Source organism: Opisthocomus hoazin, chromosome 9 (assembly GCF_030867145.1).
Source record: "Opisthocomus hoazin isolate bOpiHoa1 chromosome 9, bOpiHoa1.hap1, whole genome shotgun sequence".
NCBI lineage: Eukaryota > Metazoa > Chordata > Aves > Opisthocomiformes > Opisthocomidae > Opisthocomus > Opisthocomus hoazin.
Genome location: NC_134422.1, coordinates 7124788 through 7143855, shown reverse-complemented (window position 1 = coordinate 7143855; position 19068 = coordinate 7124788). Strand labels below are relative to the sequence as shown.

At 40.8% G+C, this 19068-nt stretch overlaps 1 long non-coding RNA gene across 1 annotated transcript in view; it reads right to left on the bottom strand.

Moving 5' to 3' along the window:
• Positions 1–19068, bottom strand: part of LOC142362380 (uncharacterized) — a 139231-nt gene that overhangs the window by 23221 nt on the left and 96942 nt on the right. Inside the window, exon 4 of the long non-coding RNA XR_012765018.1 lies at positions 3327–3541. This is a non-coding gene — a long non-coding RNA (uncharacterized LOC142362380). The remainder of the gene's footprint in view (positions 1–3326; positions 3542–19068) is intronic.

Sequence of the window (19068 nt, the reverse complement as noted above, 5' to 3'; positions counted from 1 at the left end):
ACAGAATGCAAAACTTCCTCCTTGAAATACTTTGGCACAAACAACTATTCTGCACTATTTGTTTAGAAACCCAGTGAGGCTTCACTTAATAAAAGTTAGTATCTTCATACTGGTAGCTGAAATAAGAACTAATTTCATGCACAATTGGCAGCACAGAAGGAACTTCCTTGATATCCAAAGAGCAAAAGATTTTATGAGGCTGCATATGTATTTATGATTATTTAAGGTTCTTGTCATAATGAGGATCCTTTAAGGAGAGGAATTTTGTATTTTAATTTGCATAAAGACAATAAAAACTCTTTGAGAAGCAATTTCTCTCTATATAAAAAGTGAGAACATAGCACCTTAGTGGCACAGACATCTGTTACTTAAGCAGATGCCACCATGCAAACTCCATCAAGCAACACCATCCACCAATCAGAAACCACCCAAACTACCTCCGCAGCCAAAATTCAGTGGGTGGCTGGGAGCCTCCAAAACAGGTTGAGAAATGATGGGCTTTTCTTCAATGTCCTCATTAAGCATTCAGTGGCATTTATTTGTTCATCGTTAACGAACGCTACTGTATCTTATGGCTCCGTAGCTGTTCCTCAGTATAAAGTTAATCCCCATGATCTACAATCTGTGAATCTTGCTCATGAGATTCATACCCAAGGAGCGCTAGCCCTTGAACACGTGAGATAAATAACCACTTCTTTGTTTCTCATTATGACTGCGGTTTAATGTCCTCATTCAGGAGCTGATGTATCAATATCTCTGAAAAAGATTAAATATTGCCTGCTTCAGTGCTACATGCAGTGATGCAAACTCAGGGGACTGTATTCAACAGCCGAGCAGCACTGACGAAGTCTGGGACTGATAAGCCCTTTCTGAAGTTAGCTTACACTTTAAATCAGGAGTTCATGAAAGGCATTAAGAAAAACTATTATATTACTAGATTGGATGGCAGTACAGTTTATATGTTACACCTTGAAGTAAGCAGTAGGATTTTCAATCACTTGATAACCTTGAAACTGCTAAGGTATCAAATTGCTATCATGAATATTGTGCAGGAACAGAAATAACTCAGAAAGCTGCCTTTGTGAATAATAATGTGGGAGAGAGCAAAGCTCTTCTGGGCTGGACTCACAATAGCACCAACAAGCAAATATACATGAAGGCAAGGCATGTGCTTAAACAAGCATATTTGCATTTGACTATATATCAATCAGTTATCAGTACAGCTACATCTTACCTGAACCACAGAGAAAATAAAAAGCCTGGCAGATAACTTTGCCATGCAGGAAAAAGAAACTGCAAGAAACTCATTTTTATCTACACAACCAAAACTACGAGGACAAAATACCCTATACTTTGACAGGCATTATGTCTTGAACAGAGTATTTTAAAGAATGCACACAGTACAAATCCTTCCACGTAGGAATTTAATTTAAAAACACAAACAACTTATCTTCCTCATTTGCATGCAAGACATTTTAATAAATCCTGAGCTCTGATTCTGATTTCGTTCACACCGGATGAAAACGCCAAGACTTCCTGGGTAAGAGAAATCTGAGCCAGCATTCCAGACTTCCATGTTTATGTCCTGAATCAGTGGAGTTTATACCAAACTCCGTTTTTTGTTCTGAAGTACAACACGGTTTTAGTCTTGTGGCATTTTCAGGTGACACAGCCTACTGAGATCATCTGACAGCCATGTGAAAACTCAATGTCTGGAGTGATTCATCATAGTGTCAGATTGTCCTGCACTTTGTCGCAATGACTGACAATAGAGGAAACTTGGAAATAATACAAAGATTCAACGCTCACTGATAATGCCTGCACTGTGATTAGAGCAGGCGGTGAGCGTGTGAGGAGAATGCTAATTCTGCCCCCCACCCCCAATTTCATACCGCTTTTGCTTTCAACAGCTGGGCATCTGCGCTTGCTTTCTTAATCTTCACTCCTGTGGCATTTTTAAATGCAGAACCTTTTTTTCCAGTGTGTTGAAGAGCCACATTATTGCGAATGCAGAAAGCGGCAATATCGCACAGAGTGGTAAATTCTGCCAGCAATGCCAGGCACTGCTTGGTCAGGAGTGTCTCCGGGCGGAGATGCCCTTCCCTCCTGAATCCTAACCTTACCAGGGTATCTCACCAGCATCTGAAATAACAGTAAAAAATTTTGAGCAGTAATTCCAGGAACGCTATAAAACCCAGCAAGCACATGTGAATTTGCATGTGGAGCGGGACCTTGCAAAGGGTCTTATAAAAAAATTACTACGGAGAATTATTTCCTGTATTTTGCATTGACTTGCAATAAAGGTTTAGGATAATTGCTGACTCGATAGTGTATTGACACACAAACAGCAAGGAAAACTGGTTGCAGCAACTTTCATGCTCTAAAGCTCCTCAAGTTTTATCAGTATTCACAGCAACAACATCAAAGACCACGGACTCAGCTGCGTAATTAATTGGGAGGAAAAGCGAGGCCTTTTCTGAGCGCTCCAGCTGTCCAAGTTATTTTGCTGGGTAAAGAATAGGGAAAAAAAACAGCAGCAAGAACCAGGAAGTCAAACATCGCCGCCTCTCCTAAAGCACTGAAGGCAGCAGAATTTCTCCCATTTCTGTCAATGTAAGAGGAGCGCGTGTCTCCAGCTTGCGTCCCCCGCCCAGGGACAGGCCATCGGCCCCACTCTGGGGTGTGCAGGATGGAACAAGCTGTCCCAGAGGATTTCCCCTGTAGTGACCGGTGTGGCACTTGCTGCACAGCCGGCCGGGATGCAGGAATGGGCATCGGGCTGCGGCGAGCAGGGCAGCAGCACCTGGCTGCAGCTACCGTGGGCGACGTGGGCTGCAGAGCACGTAATCTGCTGTTCTGGTTTCTTCTGAGGGAAAACAGCAGCTCTACTCAGAAGATCAGACATGAGCAAGTGCCAAACCACCACCTTTGCTCCGTCTCACCTTCAGTTCTGCCTGTTTTGCCGCTTCTCTCGGAAGAGGCTCACAAGGGAGGCTGGTCTAGCAACAGAGCAGAAAGCAGGTTTAGGAGAGAAAAGACAGCAATAGGTCTGAGCTTGGCAGACGATGGGAATTCCATTTTGTCCCCATTTTAAAAATGGAGGAGTACAAATGTCTCTGAAGAATATTACTCGCATACAAACTCAGAGGGTATTTATAATTTCAGAGCTGAATCTCACAAACAGCCCACTTAATTTGATGTGCACTGCTATGCTTTAGAAGCGGGGCCCTTAGAACTGAAAATAAAAGAAGAAATTTCTGATGGAAGTAAAAGTCCAGTTTTCTAGTTGGCACGAGCAATGTATTTTTCTTTAAGAAAACACCAACCTTAAATAGATTCAGAAGAAAAGATGGGCAAACCTCCTGCAGCCTGGTACTCTACGGTGAGCCGCCAGCTCTTTGTATGAAGAGCTGCACGATGCCAAAACTGGTTCGACGCATCCGAGAGAAAGCAGGGTCTGACTCTGGTCTTGCTTACACTGGTACAAAACTGAAAATATCACAGGCCAAGGTGGAGTCTCTCTGAACTGGCACTGGTGTACCTGAAAGAAAATGAGACCAGGTTAAAACAACCAGCAGAAAGTTCTCTAATGTCCAGAAACCACAGCTCAGTGGGGGTTAGGTTTGTGTGAGCTGGAAGCCGAGGTGACTTCGGTCGCATCTATTGGAGTGTGAAAGGCTTTTTACTGGAATCGGCTCACATTTTGTCTCTAACAAATACGAGCACATAGCTCTAAAATCTTTAATGAACCGGTACATTAATTTAAGCTCAATAACACCTTCCCATCGCTACCTGTAATACTGCTCAGTGAACACAAGTATACGGTTTATTTGCTGAATATGGTTAGTTTCAGGATGGTGAGTGAGGATGCAAGAACAGGGTAGATGCTAAAATACGTGTACACAATAAATGATCCATAGATTAGAAAGATGTCAGAAGTTATCCATTAAATAAATCTCCACAAACATTGCAAGCTGAGGGAAAGAGTGACTTTATTGAGGTTGAAAAGTCTCATCATTCACTTCATTTTTTTTAAAATGAGCAGTAAGAAAAACAGATATATTTTTTCAGCCTGTTGCTTTGGCAAGATGAGTTTGAACCATCAGCTTACGGTGTCTGGACCTTTAGCTTGTGACAATGGTGATGGAAGATAAAAGTTTCCTAAAATGTCTTAACAGCCACAACAGCATTTGTCCATGCAGATATTAAAGATATAGTCAGTGAAAGCAATACAAATCCACAATGAGATTACAATCTAAACAGTTGGGAAACAATTGCCATGTTCAATCATTCAGGTGAAATCATTGCTGGCCTTTGGACTACCCATTACTTTTTTTCCCCCCAGCTGTTTCTTTCTTATAATTAACATGTAGTATTGAGTACAAGATTTTAATTTTTTTTTTTTTACAGAAAGCACTCTTCCATATGGATTGCAATTATCTTTGAAATATTTTAATATTAGAAAAACAGCAAAAAATAAAGAGCAGTTTCATTTTTAATGTTCCAGTTTAATTAAGAAAGTGTTCAAGTAATTTAAAAATGTAGGCATTAAAATACCAATTAAGCTTAAGGCAAGTTTTCCTATTAATTTTGATGACACCAATACAGGGGTGTCACATAGAGGTGACCCCTTAGAAACAGGTTATTTTGAGTATTACATTTGGCTGTACTAGTGCTGAGAGAAAATGATTTAGTTTATGAAGAAACTACACCTATTTGGCTAATCCCAACAGGCTGAGCCTCGAGAACCACGATGCAGTTCTCACAACAAGTAACTTAGCAGACATAACATCCTTTCAAGGTTTTAATTACAATTTTTATTCCTCAGACCTTCACTCTGGGTAGCCATCTTGTTGAAAAGCGAAAATATTTAAACATAGTTTTAACCATGCAGTATGAACACAACTGAGATCTATAGTTTGAAACAAAGGCTATTTGAAAGTGCAGTAATTATTTTTAAAACTGTTTATTGTTCTAATTCCGTGTTGGCAGCTAAATGATAAATGTACCATTTTAACACATTAAAATTCATTTATTGCCTGAAACTCTAATGCAGGAATACTGCAAGTTTTCATGGGTGGCAGTAACATTAAGAAAGCAAAAGTCTACATAGCTGATCTGAATATTTACAATTAAACTTTGGGGGGTAGCTGGTCCCATTAAAAGACCCAGAATAGACTGCCTTACAGGAAGAGTTACTGGAAGCATCCTTACCGACTCAGAGAATCCAACTCTTAAAGCCAGCCTGGTTATGATGGATTTAAGTTTAAATTTATCTCATTTCATTTCACATCTTAAATTGGTTAATGAGGCTGAAACATGCTTTATTTCAGGGAAGTCGTACTGATCTGGACGAGGAGCAGAATTTATGCTGACGTTCGAGTCAAGTGCAAATACCACCATCACTTCTTCATTATCGCGTTAACTGGTGTGATCTGTTCTGCTCAGCAGAACTTGAGCAAAATGTCAGGTTCCTAAATGAAGAAGCTCCTGGCTCTCTGCGAGAAACTGGCTGATTGGTTAAAAGTACTTCAGCCTTTATTTAATTCATGCCTTATAAGTGCTCTTTGGCAGGAGCTCTTGGGATCTGATCTTATGTCACACTTACTGAAATTCATTTAATTATTTGCAGCCGAGGAGGGCAGGGAGATGGTTATCGCACAGGGAAAATCTAATCCTCTTCTTTATCAGCTTAAACCCCAACCCAGTGAAGTCAGTTAGGATTCCTGTTGCCTTAGTCCCAGCCGCTGGTAGCTTGTCTGTCAGTACACAACCCTGTCCTTCTGGTGGTGGCTTTTTAGGGGGGTGATTTCTTCCAGAGATTCAGAGGGGCTTTGCAAGCACATGTCCACAGTCTCCCTGAATGCAGATCCTGTCCTGGAAATCTCTAAGCCACTGCTCCTTGCCATGCCTCAGTGGGCAACCGAGTCATTAACGCCAGGATTGCAAATATCCCCAGCGGTTGTTTCAGCTGCCAGGTGAAACGAATGGAGCAATGTGGATGCTCTGCAAACTCCGGCAGCCACTGCCAGACCGGGGCCCGTGCGCTCACACTGCCACGATGGTGCAAAGGGGCTGTGGCCCCAGCGCCTCTGCAGCACAGGTTCATGTCAAGTTTTAATGAAGACCAAACTCCCGCCATGGATTTCTAAGGGTTTTTCATGGATCCTTGGTGAAAAAAATCATATGCTTTGCACTGAAGGGTGGGAAAAGGCAAACCCACACATATTCTGCCCTTACAAGCAGAACATGAAATAGTTTTGATGGAAAGCACATGCGGAATATGTGATTCAGCCTAAGGCTAAAGACAGAGAATCAGTGACTTTTATAGCTTTAAAAATTGGCTTTATGACTATCATTAAATTAAAGCATCTCTCCTTGTGGGGGACTTTTGTTTCATCAGGGGTTGCATATCTCAGCATAATTAGTCACCTCCAAAGTGCTGTGATCATAAAGCTTATTCTTTTAAATTGTAACTTCAGAAAAATCAGAAAAAAACCCATTTTGAATAAGGATGCTCAGTAGCCATGAGTCTTAGACCAGGCTGGTTAGATTTATGATGAATTCTTATCTGTGTGATTCTCTTTTTACAAATTCCAACCAGAGCAACACATCAAATATATGGTATAAGTGTTTCCTTTGAAAACTTCTGTATGCTTCATGATTACATAGCTGAGGAAGTTCAGAAGCCTTGGGCAAGCAAGCTAACGTATAAAAGGAACGCTTAAGAATTGTTTGTATGCTTGATTTGTTTTACAGTGCATTTGGTCTTTAGTTTTGATTGGATTGTCTTACTGAAACATGAAGGGCATTTAGAAAGTAAGAAAGTGAATAGGATACATTTGCAACTATATGCCCAAAAGCAAGATCTTAATGTCAGAAGTAAATTATAACAACTTACACTACTGATGACATACATTATAATTCAAAGCTTGGCAAACCACATCAAGGTTGTTCTTACCATGATCTGAAAAAAATGTCTTTAAAGCCTTGTGTTTTTCAGGTTTACAGTAACCAGACTTTATTTATGCTAGGAATTTCATAAATAAAAAGCAAGCATTACCGAAGACAAACCTATTTTTTCCTAAATGCTGCTGAATCTTTGTAAAAATTAAAACATTTATGCCAATAATTGTAAGAGTAGGATGGTCCCAGTGGGCAAGACGGATTTCAGACATCTTTTACTATGGCATCTTCGGGTGACCTTGAAGTGTTTCTAGGGATGGATCTATGAAAGCATTTAGGTAGTCAAGTCTCAGCTTGCAGCCTATGCTGAAGGTATCCCAGGCCTGTAATCACTTCTGCGGGTGACATGCGATGTGCAAATGTGTGAAGTTTTGCTCGTGAGCAGCAGAGAAGCATGTCAGACTTCACATTCCCCTGGCACACGGCAGCTCTCTCCTGTGCATATCCTGGAGGATTTGCTGGCTCAGCATTGCCCCACAGGGACCCAATTTTGCAGGAGGACTTAGCCCAAGCTCAGGATTCACAGGTGGGGGAAGGGAGGAGATGACACCCTCCTCAGTCCCTCATCCATGCAAAACCGGCCGTAGCGCTCAGGCCAAGGGTGTTATAGCTCACTGCTCTGCCTCTGGCAGCAGCCCCGGGAACGGCAGGAACAGAGCAGCTCTCTCTGTGCTACGCTGGCAGGAGTATCCATACCCACTACTTGAACATAACGGCAGCCTCCAACAACCTGCAGTTCCTGCACCTCCTGTGCAAAGGGTGATTTCTCCATATTCCCTAATCCTTAAAAGAACTCTCTGGTCTTCCCCATACCCACCTAAATCTTCAACATCCACAGCCTCTTCTGGCAAGGAAGTCCAAAGTTAAATCACAAGGGGGGGGTGGTGGGAATTATCTCCTTTTTTTTGTTTTAAACCTGCTCTTGTTTTGCAAGAGGGACTGGAAAGTCCCTGCTCACCCTCTCCCTGCCATTCATGATTGTATACATTTTTGTCACATCCCGCATCATGTTTTTTCCAAGCTGAAGAGTCCCAGCTTTCCTCCTTCGTAAAGGAAAGCCTTTCCAGCAGCTTAACTCATTCATCTCACAGATATCCGATTCGACGCCTGATCTCTCCAGTGGGATTGAACCCCAGATCTCCCATTATGGTGACCTGACACCAAGTTTCTCTCCTGGGTAAAGTGAAACTCTCCCCCTGCTTCAGTTTTTATATAAACAGGAGAAGAGAGAGAAAGCAAGAAGTGACAGCAGCCACTTTCTGCAGGCTCCCGTTGAGGCACTCACGGGAATGACAGACTTGTGTTTCAGTCCCTGCTCCGCTAAATACTCCACTGTGTTATGTACTGAGTCAAGTATGCAAGGCTCAGGCACCTTTCACTCCGATGAGTGAGAGTCTAGTTTAACCGCAGGGTGAATGACGATGAGGAGCAAGGTGATTGCTCCCAATTTACTCTGGTCGCAATGGTTACCACTTTAGAATCAGGCCCACTGAAAAACTAAAAAATAAAAATATTCACAACCCTTAAACATAATAAGCCTGATTTGTCTTCCTTTCAGCTGCAATCAGTGAGAAACAGCCGTGCTGCAGTAAGCCTGAATGAAACATGAGATGGCATATTTAGGTTAACAATGGCTGAATTACTCTAGGTTTAGATTCTAGTGCAGGATTTTAGTAAAAAAGGACGCACGCCGTCACTACGTGCAGACGCGGGAACCGCAAGCTCCTGGCAGGAGAGCCACAAAGCCACCGCAGCCGGGGGTTGTGCAGGGGACGGGCTCGCGGAGCAGGGGCTTCCCAACCCTTGGGTGGGCTGGGGGCATCGCGCTGCCATCACCGGCCGTCAAGGCTGCTGCTGGTTTGCATCTGCTGGCTTCCGAGCATTTCATAACTCCTGAACTTTTCATCAAGCCCAAATTTATACCTAGTATATAACCAAACTCCATGGGGGGTTTATTTATTCTGGAAGTGTACACATACCAAACTAGGTCTATAAGCAGAGCACAAGAGATTTCTGTTTTAAAATACACGCAATATTATAATTTGTTTTCTGGAAATCCTAAATACCCCTGAGGAAAGTCCACTAAAAGTAAATAAAGTTTAGCAAACTAAAGTCCCTTAAAGACCACACCATCTACCTTTGAAAACACCACCCTTTTTTTCTGCCGTTGCTTGCTGATTATGTTGACTGTGAAGCAGCGTTCTGCTTCCACTCTGGCTTGTACAGACAGAACTCTCTGTGTGTGTCTGCGGAGCTTGTTGACAGCATAAGCACAATAACTCTGCACCGGGGTCTGCTGGTCCAAACGAGAAATTAAAAGGGAGTTGTCATATGGAAAATTAAAAAGTGGCAACGGTTACAAAAAAAATCTGTTATTTAATTCATGCTGCTTATAACCCCCTGAAAAGAAACTAATGAATATGCCTGAGAAATCTTATGACAGCTCTGAACACCCACCGGCGTTATCATGATTTGCTGTGCTATTTCCACGTGCTTAAACTTCTATAAGCAAAGCCTGGGCACAGTATTTCAAGGCACTCAGCTCTTTGGGACTAATGCAAAATGTCGTTACAACTTACTAACTGCTTCTATTTCTGTTTGGGGCTTTTTTTCGTGTGGGTTTTTTTTTTTTTTTCTTTCTTTCTTTCATTGCTTCCTTTACTATGGTAGTGGCAATGCATCAGTCCTGTGCTCCATGGACCAGGATCTAGTAATCTGACTCAAATGTGAAGCCTCAGGATGCAGCCTTGAACGTGAAGACACCAAGACGAAGCTTTGTATCATTAGAACTGCGCCTGCCTCCTTCTAGACCCACTGAGGCATCCACAAAGCAATGGGAAGGGCTGCAAGGATGGGAAGAAACTCTCCAGGTACGCAGGTTGAAATTCTTGTCTGAGTCCTCCTTTTTTGTTAATGCATCTGGATATACCAAACACATGTTTCTGAATCCAGACATTGTCCTCACATGTCTAGCACAGCCTCACAGGACCTTTTATCAGGGAAAATTCTTAATAAATAACTTAATGGAAGAGCTATACTTCTTTCAGAGAAATCTATTGAAAAGCACCTTGCTTTTTCCAAGGAACCTAGGCAGACTGTCATCCTGGTTTTACACGCTGACAGCGCATTTAGTCAATCAGATCTTTCCTCCTCTGTACACGAGAGAAATTTTTCCTTTTGAATCAGTCCCGGAGAAATGGTCACTGGGTTCAAACTCTGGGCAGATGAAACAGCTCTCTGTTCTCCAAACACCATAAAATGGCACTGTAGAGAGGAGAAGCACACACCCAGCGACCTGAATACCATCACCTGCTTTCCTAGAAGGTGGAAATAAGGTGATCTGGCTTCAGCTTGTCTTGCTCAAGACTTACAGCAACAATTGCTAATAGGACAGAAATAATGTTTGGCAATTTACTACTACATGACAGTTTATGTAAATATATATGTTAGACATTGACATCAATGCCATTGATTATCATCAACGTTATTAGACCAAGAATCAAGATTTTCTGGTAAAATCTTCTGTTAATATCTAGTAAATACAAACAGACAAGTATTTCTTCAATAGAAGTATTTAAGCAGCTAAAAGCCTCCCAAACCACAGTTATCCCAACGACGTGACAAGCATCAACTATCCTCTCAAGCAAGTGCCCGTAAATCTAAGAATTAACCTGTGTGGCATGTGACAAATTTGTGATTAGAAGAAAATTAACATATTCAAACTCCATTACGCAGACATGATCTAGATCCAAAATGTTTACTGCTCCCTCTTTAATAATTAGCCAAACTGTATATGAGTGCTTCCCTGGTGTAAGGGGTCCCAAATTCAGACAAATTGATACTGATAACCGAGGCTACTACCAACCTGGAGAGCCAAAGCATAGCAGTTCTGCACGCTAGGGCTTTTACTTCTGGAGATTCACGGTCTCAACCTCTACAGAAGTTCATTTGGCAATCTCAGTCTTGCCACTTGTGGATGTACGCCCAAATTCATTTAAATGATCATCAATCTCTATGTGTCCTGGCGTGGGGATTTTGAGTGACTGGCACCCAGACTGACTGGCCAAATACTAGCCATGGAAGGACCAGCTCCGCACGAACAGTTTGTTCCTCTCTCCACTTCTCATTACTTCAAAGGGAAATGCTGATTTTAAGAGACTAGGTTAGCAGCACAGAGTGCCTGCAAATAACAGGAATCTACCTTGATTACAATTTATAGAAGAAAACAACCAGCCCATGGAGATTACATTTACTTTCCTATATTAGGAAGGAGTTTCACAATGAACATAAGAATCTGCAAAGGTCTAGTAATGTCAAGAAGGTCCATTTGTAAGAGAATATGCCTATGTCCATTCTGTTCGATGCTGGCATTTTTCTCAGAATCCTAAACATCTCTGCCACCATCACACGAGGAAGTAACTTGCAAAACATTCAGTTCCCAAATTGCTTTACATGAACATCTAATTCTTAGGATGAGAATGTCTAAGCAATGTCAATTTAAAATGGAGAAACCAGTGGTTTTGAAAGTGAATGAAATTGGTATGAGATGAGAGTTTGGCCAACTGGGATCTGTCAGCATTTCTGCAATAACATCTGACTGTTCAAGAGATAATACCAGCTCAACCTGGACTGGAGACTGAAAACCCCTTGGAGTCTTGTCACTTTTATTTCTGTAAAAATTTTCCATCCATGTATAACTATATGGATACACGCATTAAAAAACAAGCCAAATCAAAGCTACAAGCTCTAAACAAAGCTGGAAAGTTGGGCAGAGAGGAACCTGAGGAAATTCAACAAGGGCAAGTGCAGGGTCCTGCACCTGGGGAGGAACAATCCCATGCACCAATACAGGCTGGGGCTGACCTGCTGCAGAGCAGCTCTGTGGAGAGGGACCTGGTTGTCCTGGAGGACGACAGGTTGACCATGAGCCAGCAGTGTGCCCTGGCTGCCAAGAAGGCCAATGGGATCCTGGGGTGTATTAAGAGGAGTGTGGCCAGCAGGTCGAGGGAGGTTCTCCTCCCCCTCTACACTGCCCTAGTGAGGCCTCATCTGGAGTACTGTGTCCAGTTCCGGGCTCCCCACTTCAAGAAAGATGAGGAGCTACTGGAGAGAGTCCAGCGGAGGGCTACGAGGATGGTGAGGGAACTGGAACATCTCTCCTGCGAGGAAAGGCTGAGGGAGCTGGGCTTGTTCAGCCTGAAGAAGAGAAGGCTGAGAGGGGACCTTATCAATGCTTATAAATATCTGCAGGGTGGGTGTCAGGAGGATGGGGCCAGACTCTTTTCAGTGGTGCCCAGCAACAGGACAAGGGGCAATGGGCACAAACTGAAGCACAGGAAGTTCCAGGTGAACATGAGGAAGAACTTCTTCCCTCTGAGGGTGACGGAGCCCTGGAACAGGTTGCCCAGGGAGGTTGTGGAGTCTCCTTCTCTGGAGATATTCCAGACCTGTCTGGTCAAGGTCCTGTGCAGCCTGCTGCAGGTGACCCTGCTTCGGCAGGGGGGTTGGACTGGGTGACCCACAGATGTCCCTTCCAACCCCTACCATTCTGTGATTCTACCTATGCCCCCAAATGCATCCTTATCACAGGAAAACTGAAAGCTACAAAGTTTCTCTGGATTGAAACAAAGCTAACTGAAACCAGACTACCAATTTGCTGCAGAGGATCAAAATTCACAGATTATGCTTTTTCAATCTCCAGAAACATAACAAACACTGAACTGACTAAACCAGACTTACCACATGCTTACTATGTTGTATATTGATTAAATTCTAAGCCTTGGGGTTCATTGATTCAGCATTCAACAGACACTCCGAGTAGTTGTCACTCGCATGCTCATGCAATTAAGCAGAATTACAGAGGAAGAGGAGATGCTAGATGGAAATAACATCAGTCAGCCCATGTCTTCACTGGCAGAACCTGGGCCAACTCAAACTTGCCTCCACAGAAGATCTAGGTTTGATGCCTTACCTGTCACAGGTGTGACAGCTTCCAAATCTCGTGACTTGGAATTCCAAGCATCCTCTATAGCAAACATTGAAAATATATCATCTTCTGGCTCCTAAACAGCAAAGGCATTTCTAGACAAAGCAATAGTTTTTCCCCTCAATATCTGCTGATATCTGAGGAAACTCTGGTTACTTGCCTCTTCCAAATGCTCACAAATACTGCAGTGTTTCAGAAAGCCCAGCAGTGGGATCAAGGGCAACTACGGATATGTAAGCACTACCACTGTGTCCATTACACAGCTGATAGCGTTTATGATCATCAGCTAATTGGGAAAAAGTCAAATGTGGTTTTGTGGCTGCTCTAACACACCAGTGTTTTTATTTGATTTTTTAAAAAGAAATGAAACATACTTCCACATTATGTTAAATCTAAAGTAAATTTCTACTTGTTCTGTGAAAATTGAAAGTCAAATGAAAGGGAACTAATCTGAGTATCTTACTGTGGGAGAACCTGCAGCGTGAACTCAAACAAGCTATTAGACACTAGAGAAACCACGTGGGAGGGAGCCGCAGGAAACAAAGCTTCATAACTTCCACTGGTCACAGAATGACTCGCTTCTTTCTTAGTGAGTATTAGCCCTTATATAAGCAAATGGAAAAGCTGTGAGAAACTCCAGCAGGTAACTAATTACACAATGCAAAATTAAACACAGCCCGTCAGATACCCTTCTTTGAGTATGAAACTGTACTCCAGTGCCAAAAAACAAGACAAAAAAATTTGAATCTCCATGTTTCCTTTATTTGCTGAAATCATTCATTTAAAAATAACATGGCAAGAACCAATGTTCTTGCGAATATATTAATGTCTTTTACTGAACTGCAAATGCCACTTCCATAGGGTGGAAAGGAAGCATGAGCCAGATGCAGAAAATTGCTCCATTTGCTGGCAGTATAGCTATTTATATGTTGACAAACAGTCGTGCCAAGAGCAGATGGATATTTTCTAGTATTGAAAAACTGCTAATTGTTTGCTGCTGTTCCTTTCAAGTTCATGGGGGAAAGCCATCGGTGTTCTGCAGAGCAAGGCACGAAGAAACCAGTTCAAGCCACGCATTTGGCAAAGTGGCCTAGCACCTCCTCTGACGGCATGGAGGATGCCCTAAAGCAAGAAGATGCTCAGCCAGATGTCAGCTTAACAACTCTCAGTAAAGCATGACCAGGAGGAGAAGCACTTTCCAAATCTTCTGCAAGTCCTTCACCAAGCTGCACAACTAACGCAGAATTATTCAGCACAGAGCCTGGTGAACATCCTATGCCCGTAAAGATTTTACAAAGCCATTTTGGCTTTGTCTCACTCAGATTTTAATCATGGGGAAATATAAATGTATTTGTCCTAAAATGCTGGAATATCCATTTAATCTGCCAAGGAAAAGGTATCATTCTGCAAATTTGTATAGAAAGCATCTCACCACTGCTTGTTTACATACGAGGCTGAGGCATGCACTGTCCACTTATTGACATATTGAATCACATTAGAGTGAAGCACAAAAAAACTGAAAGCAGATAAAAAGCAGGATTTTTTTTTTTGCAAACTGAAGTGTTCTTATTCCACGTTTGTAAAAAAAAAAGAAATGCAGTATCATGTGTCTTGATATTCTTATATATATCAGTACTAAAGCACAATTTAGTTAGCTTAAAAAAGTCTCAAATCTGATTTATCTATGAGACACACTTCACAACACAAACCAATTTTGCTGCAGTAATACCATGTCAATATTTCTTGACAGAAGACAAATGTTGTTATTATTTTGCCATTTCTTACCTTTGTAGAAGTTTAGAATTTTACAAAATTACTCTTCTTTACATGTCAAAATGGTAAGTTGTTGGAAAGAAAAAAAAATTGAAGCCATTCTTATATCTGTTGACAGTGATGGATTCTACAGTTAGGTTACAAATGGTTCTGGCACAATATCGATGTTTTAAAAAAAAAAAAGTAAACCATATTTTTAAATGGATATGTGCATTTTTCCTATATAAACTGAGAAAGACAAAGCAGGAAAAAAAATACCAGAATTATTTTTTGTTTTGTCTTGTGGTATTAAAAATGATTTATCTCTATGCTGTCTGCTGGAGCTATTCGTGCAAATCTGTGCAGACACACATTACTCTCCATAGTGGTGATCTTCAGAAAAAGCAGCCTTTCTTACTTTTATATTCATGCTCTCCTTGCCCCTCTACTGTGTTATGAGGGACAAATCTAAACCATCGTCTCTGCTTTACATTTAGTTTGAGATGACATTTTAAACTGGCTAAAACTCTTGAAAGTAAAATGTTTCAGGACTTTCGCTCTGTCATATTTTTAAAATCTCTACAATGCTTAATAAACAACATTTGGAGGAACTATATCTTTCACTGTCATATGGATCTTCCTCTTGTGCACCCTTGTTTCTGTCCACAATTATATCTTGTGCTAACACAAAAGCGTAAAAAGACATGAAACAACCTCTTACCTCTGCTTTAAGACGAGGAAGAGAAAGAGGTCACCTCCAGTGTTCAGCTACAGGATTATCAAGGTATAATTCGCACAGAGAGGAGCAGACTTTCCCAGCTGATGTCCAGATGTGCAAGAAGCACAGCACCTAGCCCAGCAAAGAGCAAGTGAGCTTGTACAGCAGGGGAAATGCTTGTTTTGCTATAAACTGCTCCTAAAGTTGGCCCAACAAGCCAGACCATAGAGATGAGGGTCTCAAATTCTTTTTTGCAGGACCTCTGCGTACTACTGCTCTCCATAAATGTCATAAGAAACACAATTTACAGTTTTGTTCCTGGACAAGCCAGGATTAAAGGACTGGGTAAAGGAACTCTGTGATAGCCACAGAATACTCGTAGAGAGAAAACCAAATGACTTTATTCACAAAGTTAGCCACCAGTCAATCGGTACTTGACTCTGTAATAAAACGTGGTCAATTCTGACCTTTGCAGACCATGTATGAATCAATCCAATCACTTGTTAATCTAGCCAGGTTTCAAAAATATTCCTCCCAATATCAAAAATGAGTGGGTGGCAGTTTATAGATTACTTATGGAAAGACTGGCACTGGGGTTTGATATTTAAGCCTCCAGAGTGCTAAGCCAAGTTACTAGTGAGCTGAATCCAAACATATGACTTCAAATACGGATGTTGAATAACAAATATAAATATGCAGCTATATGATATCTATATTTGACTGAATTATGCACTAGCTTCAGAAAGCTTTAAGTTTGGAACAGAAAGACCTAAAAGGCCATTATGATCAAACTTCACCAAAGTTACAGTATTTATATAAGTATTCACTTTCTTTAGCTGTAGTCATTCATTTTAAACTATAAAAATCAAATGGAAGAAATACTCTGTACATTTTATTCCAAACTAAAGTCCAAGAGTGAAGTCTAAACATTTTCACTTATCTGAGGACCAGCTGCACTGAAATCAGTGAAATTATTTGGTTTTTTTTTTTAATTTATATTGCAATAGCTGTATTAGCCTAAAAGTGACACAAAGGGAGAATCAGGCCATATATTCAAGTTCAACACATTCTACAGTTCACTTTCATGCTGATTATTTTGATCTGTTTCCCAGCTCCATGCTGTGTAAGTAACTGCGGATTATTATTTTACATTGCTGCAGCTGTATGAACGGTCTATCAATTTCTGTATAAAAGTAAATGTAATCTGTATTCTGAACTCTAAAAGCAGTCTTCATTTTGCCTTAATCCTATGCATTACATAAGCAGAACACAAAAAATATTACCTTAAAAATAAATTACCTCAACCTTAATCTGAAAATTGTACAATAACACAATGACAGTATTTCACAGAATTTGGAATTATTATTTTTTTGTTTCCCATCTTTATTTCCTTCCTAGCATTGGCAGAATGTCCCAGAGAGTACATTGCATACACTCTCAGGTACGAGCTAGGGATGCAGCAGGGTCAGTGAAAAGCAGGGCATATTTCTGTGCGTATCCCTGTAAAATTACCACGCTTCTTTCCTTCTTTATCTTCCACCAGAGACGCTAAGCAGATGATTTTGCAAAGACTTATGGATCCATTTAGTTTGAACCATGCCACATGTTCCTCCAGCTTCAAGAAAATTGCTCACACGGTGAATTTAAGCACATACATAACTGTTTTCTATATTAACTCTCTGAATTCTGTATTGAAGCTTTCCCTGCATTCATGTAGATTTTAAAAACAACTAGAGAACTGAAACACTAATTTTTATATAAAACAAAACAAAACAAAACAAAACAAAACAAAACAAAACAAAATAAAATAAAATAAAATAAAATAAAATAAAATAAAATAAAATAAAATAAAATAAAATCTGGCAAGTTGGCTTATGTGCTGCTGTAATACACACGGCATTTAACTTCATTACATTTGGGTGTGGGCATGGTCACAGCATGTATTGAACCCTTAAGCCTTTTCTGTATCTTTACAATTATTTTTCCATAGTATTTTGAAGAACATAGAGCCATGGTAGAAGAGAATTTTTCTCAGTATCTTGGGACTTTTAAAATATGTCTAATGTTTTTTTCCGAAATTTTTTTATGCATCAAGATACGAAAATGTTGCATTTTCTGGGCACACAGCATGTTACCAGGAATCAGTGCTATGTGTCTGATTCCCTTCTTAGACCTTTACAAAATCATATCGAGAAATTATTTTGTACTGCAACCTTTTTGGCTGAAAGTAAAGATTTGTGCACTGTAGACTGTATAGAAATTAAGCACATGCATTTATCTGATATCTAATGATTTTAAGTCATTTTTGAGATAAGCATATGCCATGTATGATCATTTTCCTATTGATATGTTTCCTATCAATTAGTTTTAATAAAATATAACTGTGATTTTCTGTTTCCCTGTTCTATTCATTTGCAAAATGCTTTTTGAAAAGGTAAGGAAAAGTGTAATTAAATTTGCATCTTCAGAGCAGAAATGTGGTTGTGCACGCCATTTGTTTCACTAGCAATCACAAAACCACACAATCAAATCACTAAAAGTCTTCTAGAATTTGATTTCTGCATATACGAAATATAATTTCATTCCATACCATAAAAATGATGTACAATACAAACCTTCCCATGTACTTCTAAACTAATATGTATTTCTAACCCCCCCCCAAGTTAATGTTCTTCACTGCCCACCAATCTTAGCCTATTGCTACATAGAAACTGGTTCTGCCTGACACAAGGAGCAATTAATTCACACTGCCAAACACAAGAGGAATGCAATGCTTTTTCAAATATCAAATCAGTCCAATTTCATTTAGACTTAAATGATTTTTCTGGTCCCTCTTCATGTAGATACTACTGCAGTCAATTAGCATTGTCACTTTTAATCTGTAATACTCAGATACTGGTCATTTCCCATTAGAGTCTTATTAAACAGATTCTTATGGTCAGATAGAACCTTCTGCAATATAATATCTGAGGAGAGAAAACTGACAGTCATTATGCAGCTGGCATTTACTGAAAGGTTAGATATTGCAGATAACCTTAATCACAACTTACACCACATGCCAGTGAATTAGCTCACAACTTTACAGTTCCGCCTAAACAGCCAAGTTTTCCAGCCAAGCAGTCTTAGGCTATTACTTAGTTAAACTTCGCCATCTATACTTTCCCTAATTAAAATGTTTTTAAGCTTTAGAGCATCAGACTTTCACCTTAGATAGAGCAGCCTGTTTCAAGAGCTGTGGATTCTGCTCCCTGTCAAACCATACTCCCTTCAGCTGTGGACATGTGTCCTCTGCCGGATCCAGCTGTGCTGCCCCACCTGCTTGATGAGAACCTGTTACCATCGAAGCTGCCCAGGCTAAACAACTTGTTTGGAGAAACCCCAGAAGCAGCTCAGCCAGCAGGCTGAAGGGGAGAGAACACCAAGAGCCCTTACAAGCAACTGGACAGGGACTTCTTCAGATGTGCTACTCTTTCGTGGTACGAAGCTCAAAATGAATCACTGTTTCTCAGAGTGAGCTTTCCTATACGCCACGATGACAGAGCATGGGAGTCTAGTTTCACAGAGTTTTGCTAGAAAGGAATCCTCCCTGTCTTGTTAAAAAGACACTCAATACGCTCCAACCCAAGCAGACGATAAGGATAACTTT